We start from the raw sequence: 15,666 nt of genomic DNA, 5'->3' as shown, positions 1-15,666 counted from the left end.
CAACTTTATTGTATATACCCTCCGTAGAACCACGTGACTACATCAACGACCCCCCTTTTTTGCTCTATACGCCACCCCCAGTTGCAGGCTCTGCTGACGTCACGTCCATTGATGACAACGTTGGTGTGGCGATGCCACCGACGCCCCCTCATCTGCCCCCCCCCTCACAGACGCACCCCCCACTCCCCCACTCCACTCCCATTCCCTCCAGCATGAATGAAGGGAAATGGCATGAATGGAATTTTCCTCAATGAAGAGGGAGTACGAGATGGATGGATGGCAGCCATTTTACAAGGCAGCTTCCTCTGCACGTTTAAAGCAAACAGGGAGGAGGTGACCTCGTTAACGAGCTATCAAGTAGGAGGGCTTTTTGATGCACTGCCATTGACGACGATGCACGTCCAATCCATTTGAAGCATTCGTTCATTCCGTAAATTTGGTCAGCGATAGAGGATCAGTGATATCAAATCCATTTTTTTTTGGCAATATGTTGACCACTTAGTTGTAGACATGACTCCCCAATGTCCCTTAACCTTTTCTAGGGAAAATAACTAAATTATATATTATATATATATATATATATATATATATATATATATATATATATATATATATATATATATATATATATATATATATATATATATGTATGTATGACATCAACATACTTGGAGATCACATTTTAGTTAAAGTAAGCCACATTATATACATTTGTTATTGGAATTATGCTGTCTTCACATGAAGACACTTGCCACTTTCAATTCTATTTGTTATTTTTAGTCCCCATTATAGTATTTAAAAAAATCAAAAAAATCTAAAACATATTTTTCAATGTTACTAAAATAAGGAATGAATTAAAACGATTAAATTATGGCCTCTAATAACGCTCCAATGTTTATGTATTCATGAAAAAAATTGTATTTAGATAGAAGTCCAATTTATTTGCATGGGTCATTTGGCTGCGAATGCTTAATTTTGACTCCCACTGACAGCACTCAACGACCAATCAATTCTGACCATTTGGGGCTAACAGCACGAATAGGGAGAGAGAACCAGATATTTACGTTATGTTCAACATTTAACACTTGTTTTGATATGAACGTCCTTTCATCACAAAAAAACAGGACATCTAGCGCCGTCACTGGCAGCCAACGAGTTAAATCTGTACCCGCGAAAGGGAGTTAAACGAGCGCTCCCTCGAGGGTTATTGCGACTGGCGACAAACTCCGTTTGATGAGATTGAAAGGCGGGGAGGGGGGCGTCGTTACTAGGATGCCGAAACGCTCGGCGACGGCGCGCGTCGAGGGTGCCGCGGGGCAGACGTTGGCTGATATCACGGCCTTGGCATTATCAAGCGCCGCTCTGCATTAGTCGGCCCCTGCGTGACGATTAGCCCCCCCCTCGCAAAGCTGCCATGGCTCTGACTCACTCGACCGCTGCGCGACATCTCGCCACCTTTGTTAGAGGAAAATGGAGCATTTTGTGTCAAACTGAAATTCATGGCAAACTTAACTCGGGTCTCTTTGCTACTCCGCAAAGATGGGAAGAAAAATGGCCGCCAAAGGTTCATCATCCCGTGGCCATCTCTCTCGCTCTCGCCGTCTGTAGGCAGAGTTAATTAAACGGAACAAAAGGCCATTCATGCGGGCCTCGCGGGCTCTTGGCATCTGTTTAACGCTGTAGAAAGGAAGTGAATATTTGAGGGGGGTGACAAAAATAATATCAATGATTATTGCATCAAGTACGATTTGAATGTCATTAAAAAATTCATTCAGGAAAAAATAAATGAACTAGGAAATACAATTTCTGGAGAGAAATTGCATGGGAATGCTTTGCTTTGCCTCCATTAGGGCACTTCCTGATTATTCAAGGTTCATTTTGAAACCTTCCTGTTTATTTAGGTTCAGTTTTTGGTCACTGCTTGGTAGGGTCCGTTGTAGGTCGCATTCTGTGGATTTTGGGACATTCCTCGGTCAATTCCTGCTTTGTTTTTTGTCTGTGTTGTTTATTCAGAGAATGCTGTCATAATTAAAAGAATCACTATCATTTTGTTATATGTGGAGAGGTCATTTTAGGTCACTAACACAATTGGCTCATGTAGGCCACAATACAAATGTTTATTTAGTTTTGAAATGACCAAAATTTGTCACTTGCCCCACCACAATTTGAAATTCTTATCTCATCTCATTTTCTGAACTGCTTTATCCTCACTAGGGTCACGGGGGGTGCTGGAGCCTATCCCAGCTGACTCTGGGCCAGAGACACCCTGAATTGGTGGCCAGCCAATCGCAGGGCACAAGGAGACAAACAACCATTCAGGCTCACACTCAATTTGGAGTGTCCAATCAGCCTACCATGCATGTCTTTGGAATGTGGGAGGAAACCGGAGTACCCGGAAAAAAGCCACGCAGGGCCGGGGAGAACATGCAGACTCCACCACACAGGTGGACCGACCTGGATTTGAACCCAGGTCCCCCACCGTGAGGCCGACGCGCCAACCACTCAAATTTGTTGGTTTGAAATTGCAGAGGAAAATTGCATCGGCGGGACCGGGACCCGGAGCCAACCGGCCGGGCGCCGGCCGGCGGGCTCCGCCCGGATGTTGGATGTGGTGTTCAGTGAAGCGCGGTGTGGAGATTGATGGCGGCTGCCGATGTCCTCACGCTCCTCGTGTGAGACGCCTCATCAAGCTCAAATTCGCCACCATCAGTCACTGCCGCGCCGATGCCCCCCCATCCCTGATCCCCGCCCCCCGCACTCCTCGGCGCTTTGCCTCCACCGGCTCATTATTTAGGGACGGCGAGAGAAAGGGGGAATGGTTTGAAGGGGGGGGGCTGACAACAAGTCGTTGGCGGGGACGCCGAATTTGCGGCGGGTGGCGATGGATGGGCGGGTGGGTGCCCGTTCACAGCTCACTGTTGGCTGCTTTTGACTGCTTTATGGATTCATATTCATCATGTTTGAAGCAATATGGATTTTTCATTAAGAGACGCTTAGGATTAAAAAAAAGAAGCTCTTTGTTGACTGGCTGCGCTTTGGATGCGCCTTTAACTAAGCGGCTTTCTTACACGCCAACTCAGTTCACGCCAGTTCAATGACCATTCGCTGCCGACCCTCCCCGTTCAAATGCATTGGACGTCCACATGTGATTGACATCAAGTGATTTTGACTCACAGCAGAAGGATGATTGGAAGCCACTTGATCGGACGCCTATCATCCCCATTGGCCTTCAAATTATTGGCTTCTGTCCTACCATTGTTGCGTATAACATTAGAGTGAAACTCTCTGATGTTGCTGTTGATTTTATTCCCATTACGGCGAAGTTCCATCGACGACGCTCGCCGTCCAAGCGAGTTTAGCACACGTAGACGTCCGTGACTTTGGTTGCGTCGGACGTCCGTCGGCGTCGATGGCAGCCCGTGAGATAAAGGGGCGCGGGATGATGGAAGATGAGAGCGTGGGCGCACGCCTCTCGCACGCACCGCCACGTTCTTGCGGCTCTATTGTGTTGCGGGAACTTTACGATGCAATTACTGGTCCATTTCTAGCCTCGGTGGAGCGACGCGGCGTGGGCGGCCGCCTGGGAAAGCGTATGCTGGGCGCTCGCCGCCCGGCTACGGTTTTATCATTTGGAGTTAGGGGGGGGGGGGGCGACCGATGGTTGCATTAGTGAACACTTAGAGAGAAAAAAAGACAAAAACTAAGGAAAGCAAGAGAGTAAGAAAGAAAGAAAAAGACGCTCAAGTTCATCAGGGTCCCATTTGAGTGCCCTCACCTATACACCTCTGCTCCCACTAATGGATTTGGAGCAAAGTCATCGGCCGCCATTGACGGCGATGGCCGTCCAATGCATTTTCAATGAGTCGTTCCAAGTGCTCAAAATTCGGATCGGGTCTATTTTCTGCTCCGTCCACATCCAGTGTACGTGAATAAAAATATTGTTCATCTAATTACTATTTTTTATTTTTTTTACAGGCCTTTTCCATTGTGGCGTCCGCATGTTATCCTTTGGTCTCGACGTGGGTTTTCTCCGGGTACTCTGGTTTCCTCCAACATGCCTTCAACAAGCATGTTAGGTGAGTTAAAGACTCTAAATTGTCTTTGCTATGAGTGTGAGCGTGAATGCTGTTGCCCATAGTTGGGTGGGATTGGCTCCAGCACCCCCGCAACCCTTATGAGGATGAGCGCAACAGAAAATGAATGAGGGCATGACATTGTCGTTTTCTCTTAATGTATATTTTTAAAAGAAGTGAACTTAAATGTGTTATCCGTATGTGATTACTTTGTCGCTGAAATGGTGCGGATTGAAGTGTTTTTTTCAATTTAATCCCAATTACAGTAGGTTTTTGAAAGAAAAGTCTGAGGGCAAATTATTTTTCCACTTTTTTAAAGGCTTTAGCAATAAGGACCAATTGGTGACGCAGAGCTTGTTATTTTCAGTCTGAGGTCGACTAGAAGCTTTTAACAATTCGTGCGAATGGCGGCTCCCAAAAATAGCTGTGGCCAATTATATGAAACAGATAAATAACCATTTTAAAGGTTATGGTGACTTTTTTGGGAGGGGGGACTACAAAAAAAGATAAATTTGCAAAGTTGGGCCTGCAAACTATCAGCACCGAGGGAAAATGTGTTTTTGATCATGAAGAAAATATGTTTCGTTTCAAATAAAGTTACTTTTTGCTTATAACAGGTAAAAAAAAGTGAAAATTGCCTTTGAAATATCCTTAACATGATACTTTTTGAAGGATTTTTATTTTATTTTGCACTCAAAATCAGTCACTCTATGTGAAATTCAATTAAAAACTAAATTGAAGTCCAAAATCTAGTCAAGCAGATGAATTGACATGATTTAAAATTCAATGCTGTATCATGAAATTCAAAGCAAAGCCATGAAATCACGACCGCGCTTTCTAATGTTCCGCCATTATCGCCTGTGAAGACAAAAACAAGTGGAAATGTGAACTGTTGCTACCTGAAGAGAAGCGGATTACGCACAACGTAGCTCGGCAAGCCCGAGGCGCCGGAGCCGAGCTGGTTGCCATGAAAAATGTTATCGCTTACCGGTGCCGCAGCGTAACTGGCAGGGAAGTCATTGGAAACACTCCAATGTGACTCATCGCCAAAAAATCTTTCGTCGCCATCACAAAAGGTTTTGTCGTCCATACGTTTCAATTTTCCCACTATTGTTTGAAGAAGGTATTTTCCGCAGTATAAGATGCAATTTTTCTTTATTTTGCCCAATGATTGAGTGTCTAAATAAATCCAAATCATTGTCGATACGTTTGCTAGTCCGACTAGTTGTTGATAAGTCAATTTGCGTTGCCTACTTTTTTTGTAGATGTCTTAGACCACGTGTCACAAGTGGCGGCCCGAGGGCCAAATCTGGCCTGCCGTATCATTTTGTATGGCCCGGGAAAGTAAATCATGAGTGCCGACTTTCTGTTTTAGGATCAGATTAAAATGAAGAGTATGGATGTATATTAAATGTACTGATTTTCCCCCTTTTAAATCAATCATTGTCATTTTTTAATCCATTTTTTCCGTGTTTTTAGTTCAAAAATCCTTTTGTAAAATCTAAAAATATATTTAAAAAAGCTAAAATAAGCATTGTTTTAGATCTATAAAAAACTGAATATTCAGGGATTTTAATCCAGTTCTTTTAATCCATTTATAAAAAGAATAATCTAAATATTATATCTAAAATGGTCCGGCCCGCATGAAATCAAGTTGACGTTAAAGCGGCCCGCGAACCAACCCGAGTCGGACACCCTTGTCTTAAACTATAGCTACACTTCTCTTAATTTTGCTCCAAATAAATGCTTTTGTGTGTCGTCCATTAAGCTAACGTGCTATTTTTGTCCATTTTACAGACAATCCAACAAATGCGTTTTGTTGATCTCAAATGTAGCTTTTGACTCGGACTTTTTTGCCAATACCGATCTGACACTACACTTAAATACCCTCTCGAAAAATACAAATTACTATCTTAAAAATTAATAGACATGTTTGCCTAGTGGTTTGATTTACAGCAGCCATGAATATGTACTGCTAAACTCAATTATCGGATCGGGACCATTAGTTTGACGACATCTCCCTTTTTTAATCCACACATACCGTCTTTGGAGCTAACGTATGCCTTTTCCGTCGACCTTACCGGCACAAAGCGTGAGTTCTTGCTGACCTTGTAAAAAAAAAAAAACAACAACAACAGCAAGTAGAGCTTGTACCATGCCTTCAGCTCCTTTCAAAGAGATAATAAGGAATTTTCCCATTTCCTTTATCTGTCACTCGGGCAGCCACCGCTATGTTTGTTTGCCGGGTGTAAGTGCACGTTCCAAATGCGCCTCTTGTCTCCGCTATCGTTTTCCCGCTTACCCTCCTTTCCTCATCTCTCCTCCGTTATTGCGGAGTCAGTCCGCTGGTTCTCATTTGCCTCCCTATCACGCTTCCATTTTTTCCCATTTCCAGCAGCGGATGCTCTTATCGCAGCCGCCGCCGGCACACGCCCCATTTCTAATAATTTGACCCTCGCACGTATCGCTAAGAGCAGAAATGTCTGCAGATTTGCGTCAGGGACCCCGACGGGTTGACCTTTTTTTTCCAAAACGTACGGATTGTTGAGCTACCCCGTTTTTTGAGTAAGTCAACGGCACTGAAAATGAAGCCAAAATGTGATGCCCAAAAGAACGCACATTCTCTCGCCCCTCCCTGTTAGTAAGTATTGATGGACAAAATATAATATATGATTCAGATATTTCTTAGGCCAGCAGAGAAGACCTTGAAGGCCCTGACGGCCCGGCACTGCATTATACCCAATTTAAAGAAAAATCTTAAAAGAATTCCCCACATTGCTTTAAGTAACATTGCCAAAGTAAAAGAACTATTTCTGGTCTGTTTTTAAAAAGCATTCCAAATCAGGCATTTGGTTCGACGGAAGCCATTTTAAGGTTCCTTTTTTCCAAAGTCGTCCCTTCATTTTTTTTGCCACTCTGCGACCGTGATTGGATGCATCCCGTTTGTTTTTGCTCTCCCTTTTTGGTCTCCTTGGCAACCATCAAGCCAATTCCTCGAGCGTCCTCGCACGCGGCGCTTCCGATTGTTCAGTCGTTCGGTCGAGACGATGCGCTCGGTGGCTATCGGCTGGGATTAGACACGGCGCTCGCTCCACGCCGCTTTTGCGTGTACGTGCGCGTGCGCGTGTTGCCTACAGGTGACTCATCGTACTGCAGATTGTGATGCTGCTTTTTGTTAGCGTTCCTTGCTCACATTTCTCCAGCTCCGCTTCTTCTTTGGCGAGAACTGTTTTTGCAGCCGCGCATTTGAACAAAGAAATTCCTCATGTGATTGGTCCAAATCGAACGCGGGTGTTAATGCACAATCTAGCATTTTGGCAATTGTCTCGCAAAATTACATCTATAAAAACTGTTCAAATTGATGTAGGCCACAAATCCTGAGGATGAATCAAATTAATTCAGTTATATGTAGAACATAAAGAGAATAATTACTGCTTTTGTATGATTTGTTTTGTTTTATTTAAAAGGGTTTTTTGACCATTTCCCTATTTGATTTGAACCAAAATGTATATACCTTATTTTCTCGAATATACGCCGTATTTGTTGCTAAAAAATGATGACTGAATCAAGGGTTCGGCTATTATGCGCACAAATTTTTACGAAACGCAAGACAATGTGAACATTTAAAGTAACATTTTTGTATTAAAACGAATATGGCGGTAAAAATTGTGAATCATGGGGCGGCTTATACGAGAGAAATTGTAAGATTCAGCCATTTTAAGGCAATTTTAAGGGTACGGCTTATACGCGAGGCGGCGAGTATGCACGAAAATATGGTAATGAAATGATGAAATAAAAAAAAAATGAAAACTACATTTAAAAAGAAAGAATTCCTTCCCACAAAATAGCAAAAATGTCCAAGTGATGAAAGACTGAATTAACGTTACTCCCCATTTACAAATTTCAGCACCCGTTTTTTAAAAATCATGTCGGGAAAGAAAATTGCGTCTTACGTAAGCGTGAGCTCACGTGCAAAAAGACAAACAAGATCCGGTGCGTTTTTATTTTTACACGTCAATAAACGAAATAATCCCGCGGATGAATAATCCTGTTATCTGACGCTTTCACCGTCACTGATGGGAAAAAAAAAAAAAAAAGAGAGCCCAAATAGATCAAGCTAATCTCACGCTTGCACACATGCGCAAGCATTTAGATGGTAATTACCCCCGGGCCTCTCTCGGGGGTCCCTTGGGGCCCGCGGGGTGACGGAGCTCGCACAAGAGTCCCAGTTGCCCCATTGAGGAGATCATTAGGTTGCTTAGTGTTATCCACAACAAGCCCCCCGAGTGTGTGTGTGTGCGACTTGTGTATCCTCTCTGAGGGTCCGCCAGCATGCGTGTGTGGACATTAGCTTTATTGCCCCCGATCTGAGGGTCTTGTTCTGCCGCAGCTGGGATTTGAGCCCCCTCGGGACGGCGCCTGATGATTCATGATAGCGCACTTGAATGACATAGGAAATAGGCGTTAAATTGCCAGGCTATGAAAAAGGAAGAAAAAAAAAAACACACACACACACACACATACACACGTACACATCTAACCATCTATCGATTTAAAAAGAGAAGGAAGAAAAACATAGAAATCAGGATAGAAAAGACCTAGTGTGTCATTGCTTTGGTGTGTTGAAACTACTATAAAAAATAGATTGGGAAATCAAATCATGACACATTCATAAGATGCCGATGATGCCAATACGGCAACAAAATGGCGTCAACGCATCGGGGAGGACGACACTGCGCAATATGTTTTTATTTACATTTTTTTTAGATCTACCTAAGATTAATGCTTATTATTTCTTTGTTGAATACCAAACAAAAGTCAATTGTGAGCATTTGATTCATTCATCCATTTTCCGGACCCCTTATCCACACAAGGGTTGCGAGGGGTGCTGGAGCCTATCCCAGCGGACACCCTGAATCTGTGGCCAGCCAATCGCAGGGCACCAGGAGGCAAAGGATAACCAATCATAGATCGTGTTTGGCAATTTAGAGTGTTCAACCTGCTAGCCGGGTATGCATGTTTTTGGGATGTGGGAGGAAAGCGGAGTACCCGGAGAAAACCCACGCAGGAAGGGATTGAGGAATTTTGAGGGTCACGTTTGGGTTCAAAACAAACACAGATTTTTGTTCGTTTTTATTCCGAAAAAGACATTTTTAGTTTGAATGCGAAAACCGCAAAGGAATATTTTGTTTTTTTCCTCCTTTGTGTTGATATTCTAACTATCACCCAAAATCAAATATCATGTAAGTATGAAATGTGATGTAAGTGACATCCAATTGTCCCTTTTTTGACACTGTTTTCCTTCTTCGCATGCTAAATAGGCACCATTAGCTCGCCAATCAGCTTCCTGATTCTTTTAAACATTTTACCGCTGTCATTTGCTGGGAGGGGGGTAAAAAAACACCAAAAAACAAAGCTCTCTCTCTCTTTCTCTCTCTTTCTTTCTCCTCGCTCTCTATCCGGTGACGTGAAAGGGGAGCGAGGAGGAGTGCTACTGATTGCTCCTTTTGTTTAAGAGTGAAGCTCACCACCTCTTCGGGGATAATTGGCGCACGAGGAGGCTAAACGTGGCAAACAAAAGCTTAGAAAAATCAAGAACGCCACTGCTTGGCTTAGAATATCAACCTTTTAAGCTTTGATTACTTCTTTTCATGAAGAAAAAAAAAGACATCTTCCAGGAAATGTCTTCATTGACAGAGAAAAAAAACGTAACATTATATTTAAGGAAAAAAAATGGGGGAGAAAAACTCGAAGGAAATTTAGAAATGTTAAATTATCAATGTGAAAACATGTCAACTAATTGATAGGTTGACTTATAAATCATCTTTAATGACTGCTAGCCATTGATGTCTACGAGCCATAGACTATTTTTGCAAGAAAGGAAAAATAATACATTCATCTCATTGAAAATCCCAACAACATCATGTTATTTACATTTAGATGGCCGCTATTTTCCCTTGTCACAATTCCCCCGGCAATGTTTTTACGCCTTGGGTCTTTTGTCGGCGTAATCCACGACAAAACTGTAAAGCAATCAAGTCGGCCGCGGCCGTAAACACGCGACGAACGCATCCTGCGCAAACACCGATGACCTTTTCGCCCATGCGGACGCACGTCACGCCGGGTGAGAACATTGTGACTATTGCAGCTAGTTCGTCCTCCATGTGCTGTGATGCTGCTGTGAAAGAGGGATCTTTCCCTGCCAGGGACGGCCATAGATGTCCAAAGCTGAATGACTCATTTTTGGTTCTCTGACCAACATAAACAGCCTCAATGACGTACTCTATACATTCAAATTGAATTTATCGGTGTGTTTGTTTTTATTTTTTTAATATTTTTTTTTTTCCAGGAACTGAACCTTCAACTTCAGCCGTATTGGACGTCTATTGCTGTCAAGAAGACAACAAAGAGTTAAGTGAGTCACTTGTTGTTGTTGTTTTTTCATGTTGACACTTAGCTAATATTTTCCAAGGCATTCACTTGGCATTGTTGCTAAAAATGAACATATTTTGGCAAAAATGAATGTCATTTTAGCATAGCTACCACTTTTATAAAAAAAAAAAAACGCAATTTAGGGCACTCGTGGAACGGACGTCTAGCGTTGTCAATGGGACTGAAAAATAAGCATTCACAGCCCGGTTTAAATAAAATGGACAGCAGGCAATGACTGAAAAGTAAACACTATTCTGATATATGTTTATTTTAAAAAAGATCAATTTCTTTTATACATATATTTCAAATGAAAAAGGAAAATAAACAGTAAATATTCTCCCATCTTATATATTTTTTTAAAAAAATACACTGCATTTATCTTAATTTAAAATATGATTTTTTTGTTCAAATACCCCCCCAAAAAATGTATGTTATGAATGCTATTTTATTTCTTAATCAATTATAACCCCACCCCTAAATGCTTATATTGTGGCCTACATGGACCATAAAGTGATTTTATGAGTTTAAGATTTTTCCCAAAGATATTCCCTTGCCTCATAAAGTGTTATTTTTGAAAATGATGGTTCTTTTTCCAAGATTCAAACGCGCCAACCCTCCAACTTTACCCATCAGCAACCACTCCACCACTGCACTCGTATCTTTTACCACCACATGTCCACATCCTCAAGTGCAGCAGTGGGCGTGACCCTCTGCAGGGCGGCAGTAAAATGGGGGGGGGCACGCACATTTATGAGTCATCCGCTTGGAGTGCGCCCCTTCCCGCCCGTGCCTAGAAGTTACTTCTTCTCCTTTTTCGCTGTTTTTTTTTTCAAATGACTTTTCGCACGGGCATCTTTTTCCTCTCTCGCCACACGAGAGCAGATAAGATGGCGGCGGCGTGAGACGCAAACGGTCCTCGCCGTGGTTTTGCGGCGATTTGGAGCGGTAAAGAGGGTACAAAACAAAGCTACGTGGGAATGTGTGGATGGAGGGATGGATAGATGGATAGATGGATGGATGGATGGATGGATGGATGGAGAGAGGGAGTGTGAGGATGGGAGGGGGGGAGGAGGGAGGCAGGGAGGGGCGGCGCTGATGCTGGCGGCCCGATGACTCATGGCGGTGCTGCGCTTTGTGCGTCACCGGCGCTGGCTGGAGGAGGAGATAGCGGCGAGAAGGTCTACGCATTTAATTACACACATACACGCTAAATCATATCGCCAATTACACTCTTTACATGCCAGTGATTTAAGCTTCCAGATGTTTTTACCGTATCGTCTCATTGGCCGTCGAGTCTTGGAAAAAGCGCCGTGGAAATTTGCAGCGCACGCACGTGTGCTGATCAATTAGCAGATTTTGGAAAGATTTTTTGGGGGGGGAGGGGGGGTTATAATCACTATCTCAGTCATTGTTTGTACTTTAACCCAGATTGGGAACATAACAAACTCCCATGTGGCACTTTAAACCTGTTTCATCTTTTTACGACACTCAGATTCTCCAAGTATAAGAAACTGATTATGACAGGTTTCATCTTCAGTACCACTTATCCTCACCAGGGTCGCCAACTCAGTCAACTACGAGCGTAATATATAAATAATGATTATGGTATTTTCCACAGTAATCATTTTTTGTAGTTTATATCAGCCAATAATACAATTAAAAAGAATCAAAACAGAACTACACTCTGGTAAGGGCTACCAATAACAATCGAATACAAATGATTTGAAATCATTTTACTATTTTACAGTATTTAACTCACTGCCTCCCATTGACAATGCAGGGCGTCCTATTCATTTAACATGGAAGTCTAGCTTTTGTTTGTTTATTCGTCCCTCCCAGTCGGATGGATTGTCAGTGACAGCCAATCAGTGAAGAAAATACTCTGAAAAATGGAAATGATGACACACCTGTCGGGTTAATCATCTGCTTTCCAAAACGTGTACATAATGTAAAATAGCGTCTTGACGTTGCCAAAAACGTAAGATTCACTCGCAGTTCTCACTGAGACTCGAATAATCTTGGATTTTTTCCCAAAGACGGAAAGTCCCGAAGAAGTCAATTTGGTGCTTTACTTAAGTGGCAGTGGCCGATTAGTCGCGGCGCGCTCGCTTTACGTCCCTGGCGAGCCGCCTGATGAAATATTCCGTTTTGGCTGCAATCGCCGCTACGGCAATCATCGCAACCGTGGCGCAAGTCTGGCAAGTTCTAAAGCCTTCATTAGCTGCCCGTTAACACCAGGTCTATTTTCTATCTTGTTCTCGCATGCGCACACATTGGTCAGCTGTAAATTAAAGACCGGTTTTAAATTGAAACACTAGCTTCAAAGCCGAGTGTGACACCTTAACGCTAGTTTTAAAACAAAAGCCGACTCTCTCACATCTCGTCTGTGGTCGTCCTCACTGCAATGATCCGTGCTCCAGCACCCCCGACGAGAACAAAGTCGTCCTATCTCGACATTTCAAGCGTGAATTAAGAGAATCAGGACAATATTAAGAGATTTAAGTTGTCACAAACTCTTAGGCTAATACAGTATGATGAGAATATTAATAATAACCTTCCTGAATTGTCCTTACTTTCCATAATATTATGACTAATCTCGTAACGTTGCCACTTGAATCTCATAATGAAATTTTTCTCGCCATATTAAGACTTTTCTTCCAATATGTCAGAATATCAAGACTTTTTTTCTTGTAATATTATGTGTAGATTTTCGTAATTACTCAACCTATTCTAATACGGATTTAACTAACATAATGACTTTAATCTTTAAACCTGATGACTTAAGCTTCGCGGTATTACGACGTAGGACTTAAATCACGTAATGATCCGACTATTTTCTTGCGGCTTTGTCGTACCTTTGTAGAAAAGTCAAAACTATTGCTGTAAAAAAACAAAGTAGAGAAAGAACTTCGGTTTTGGCAGTGAAGTTTCATCTAGCGCAAAAGTTGGTATGGCGAAAAAAGACTCCGCATTGATGGCTCCATTTGTTTTGACGGTCCCTGAAGTGGTCGAGCGCTCCAGGTTAAGTGCGACACCTGTAAAAAGCAGGACAAAAGGCCCCTCCCACCCGAAGGCTAGGGCGTGAAAGCGAGCTAAACGGGCCGTCCGCTCTCACCGCAAGGTCAAGCCGCCGCCGCCGCGGTCAACGAGCCTCTTCAGTCGACAAAGCGCCGAGCGCGGCGCCCCGCCGCCGGCCCGGCGCCGGGGCGCCTCGCCGAGGACGGCCGGTCACGAAGCGACGACGGGGTAGGGGAGTGGTCGGGGGGCCCGTGACGCCATCGCCTTGTCGGGCGGATGAGTCACGGGCTGACAAATAGGAGCCGACGGCGTATTATCTGGAGAAGAAGCCAAATTAGGACACTCACGATGCGCCCTAATCAGACCTCCGATTGTGTGGCTCTTAAAAACCCAATGAAAATTCTTCCAACCAGTTTATCACGAGTAGATGTAAAAAAAAAAAAAGCCACTTGGAATGGATTGTGGATTGATCGGCTAATGGTAACGGCAGTTAACATCTGAGATAATGACGCCACGCCACGGATGGCTTTCGGCGACGTCTTTCGTCCGAGGCCGGGCTGCCGAATGGCCTTTCCGTCTTTTCATTGTGGCTGCCTTCCTACTGGCTAGAAAAGGCAAACATCACCACACGCAATCCTTCCGAGCAGCCCCCCGGTCGGTCCCTCTTTGTCCCCCCGCCCGCACTTCTAAAACGTGCAAATGGCACAAAATTGTTGGTCCCCGATGGAGGTGGCTCAAGTGTTTGCAGGTGACAGCGAATCCCCCCCCCCCCCCCCCCCCCCCCGACCGATCGACCCTTCCTCCAGCCAAACAATCCCCCCTTCCCCTCCCCCTTGCGGTTATCCTCTCCTGTATCGCCATTATCAGGCAGAGCAGACGGCGGAACGCGGACCCACCATTATTCCCGAAAGCCCCTCAAAGCTTTTCAAGACGCGATCCGAACCCCCGCCGATCGCCGCCCCTTCCTTCCTCCATTTTGGCTGGCCGTTTAGTCTCCACCTCTTGTGACGCCGTCACCGCCATTATCTTCGCCGCCCGCGACAGCCAAAATGATCCCCCCCTTTCCCCCTACCCGCCAATCTCCTGAACACCACCACCACCACCACCACCACCATCATCATCATCATCATCGCCGCCCCTGCCGGCCTCCTTATCTCCCACCACCAAATCTGTTCTGACTCAAAACAATTATCTCTCATTTGCCCACTGCTGCCCACCCGCCAATCACAACCCCCCCCCTCCCCTCTGCCAAGTACCCCCACAAAGCTCACTCACAAACTTCACCGCCACCTAGTGGGGAGGGACAACTTCGCGTCACAGCGCAGACGACACGCTTGCCGGAAAAGGAAAACGAGTGGGGTCGACGGATTGGGGGCGGACCCCGGTGGGCTTTACCTCGTCACCGATGGTGAGTGACGCCCACGCGAGGTGTCCTCATCGTCATCACTTCCTGTCCTCTGTTGCCAGGTGACGGAGGGGGTGCGGGGGGGGCTCAGTCTTTTGGGTGTTTAACCCTTTATACGTCACAATTTTTGGTGCTTCCAAAAAACTTTTTACAAAGCGCAAAAGCCCACATACGTAACCACCAAGTCTAAAATGTTATTATATTTTACCATTAATATTTTTTCAATACATTTTTTTACTAATGATAAAATTTCAAAAAAGAACTACACTGGTTACGGCTAACAGTACCACATAGCTGATAAATACTACATCATAATTATAAACATTATAACAATAACCATTTTTTTAAATGAAGTGGTAATAGCATTTTTGTCTTTAATTTTTTTAATTGATATTTTAAAATAAAAAAAGAGAACATATTTGCAAAATATGCCTTTTTTTTTCAAACGAATATACATAATAATATAAATATTATTCTCTCCCCCTATTTGTGCTCTGAACCCCCGAATACAAAGCGACAACTTCAGGACTATACAAACATTTTCTTGCGAAATCAACGACAGTATCTAAAAAGAGCTAGCTAGAATTCATTTTGTACAAAATCAACAACAAGAAATATAACTCTATTCTTTTTCTCTCAAACATTGAAAAACTCCAATTAATTTCTAACATCAATTAATCACCCGTGCTTAGATTCCGCACACATTCTCCCCGAGTTAGTGATTTAGCATCCAGGTAA

Source organism: Stigmatopora argus, chromosome 22, assembly GCF_051989625.1.
Source record: "Stigmatopora argus isolate UIUO_Sarg chromosome 22, RoL_Sarg_1.0, whole genome shotgun sequence".
In the NCBI taxonomy this organism is placed as follows: domain Eukaryota; kingdom Metazoa; phylum Chordata; class Actinopteri; order Syngnathiformes; family Syngnathidae; genus Stigmatopora; species Stigmatopora argus.
This window is presented reverse-complemented; position numbering follows the sequence as displayed.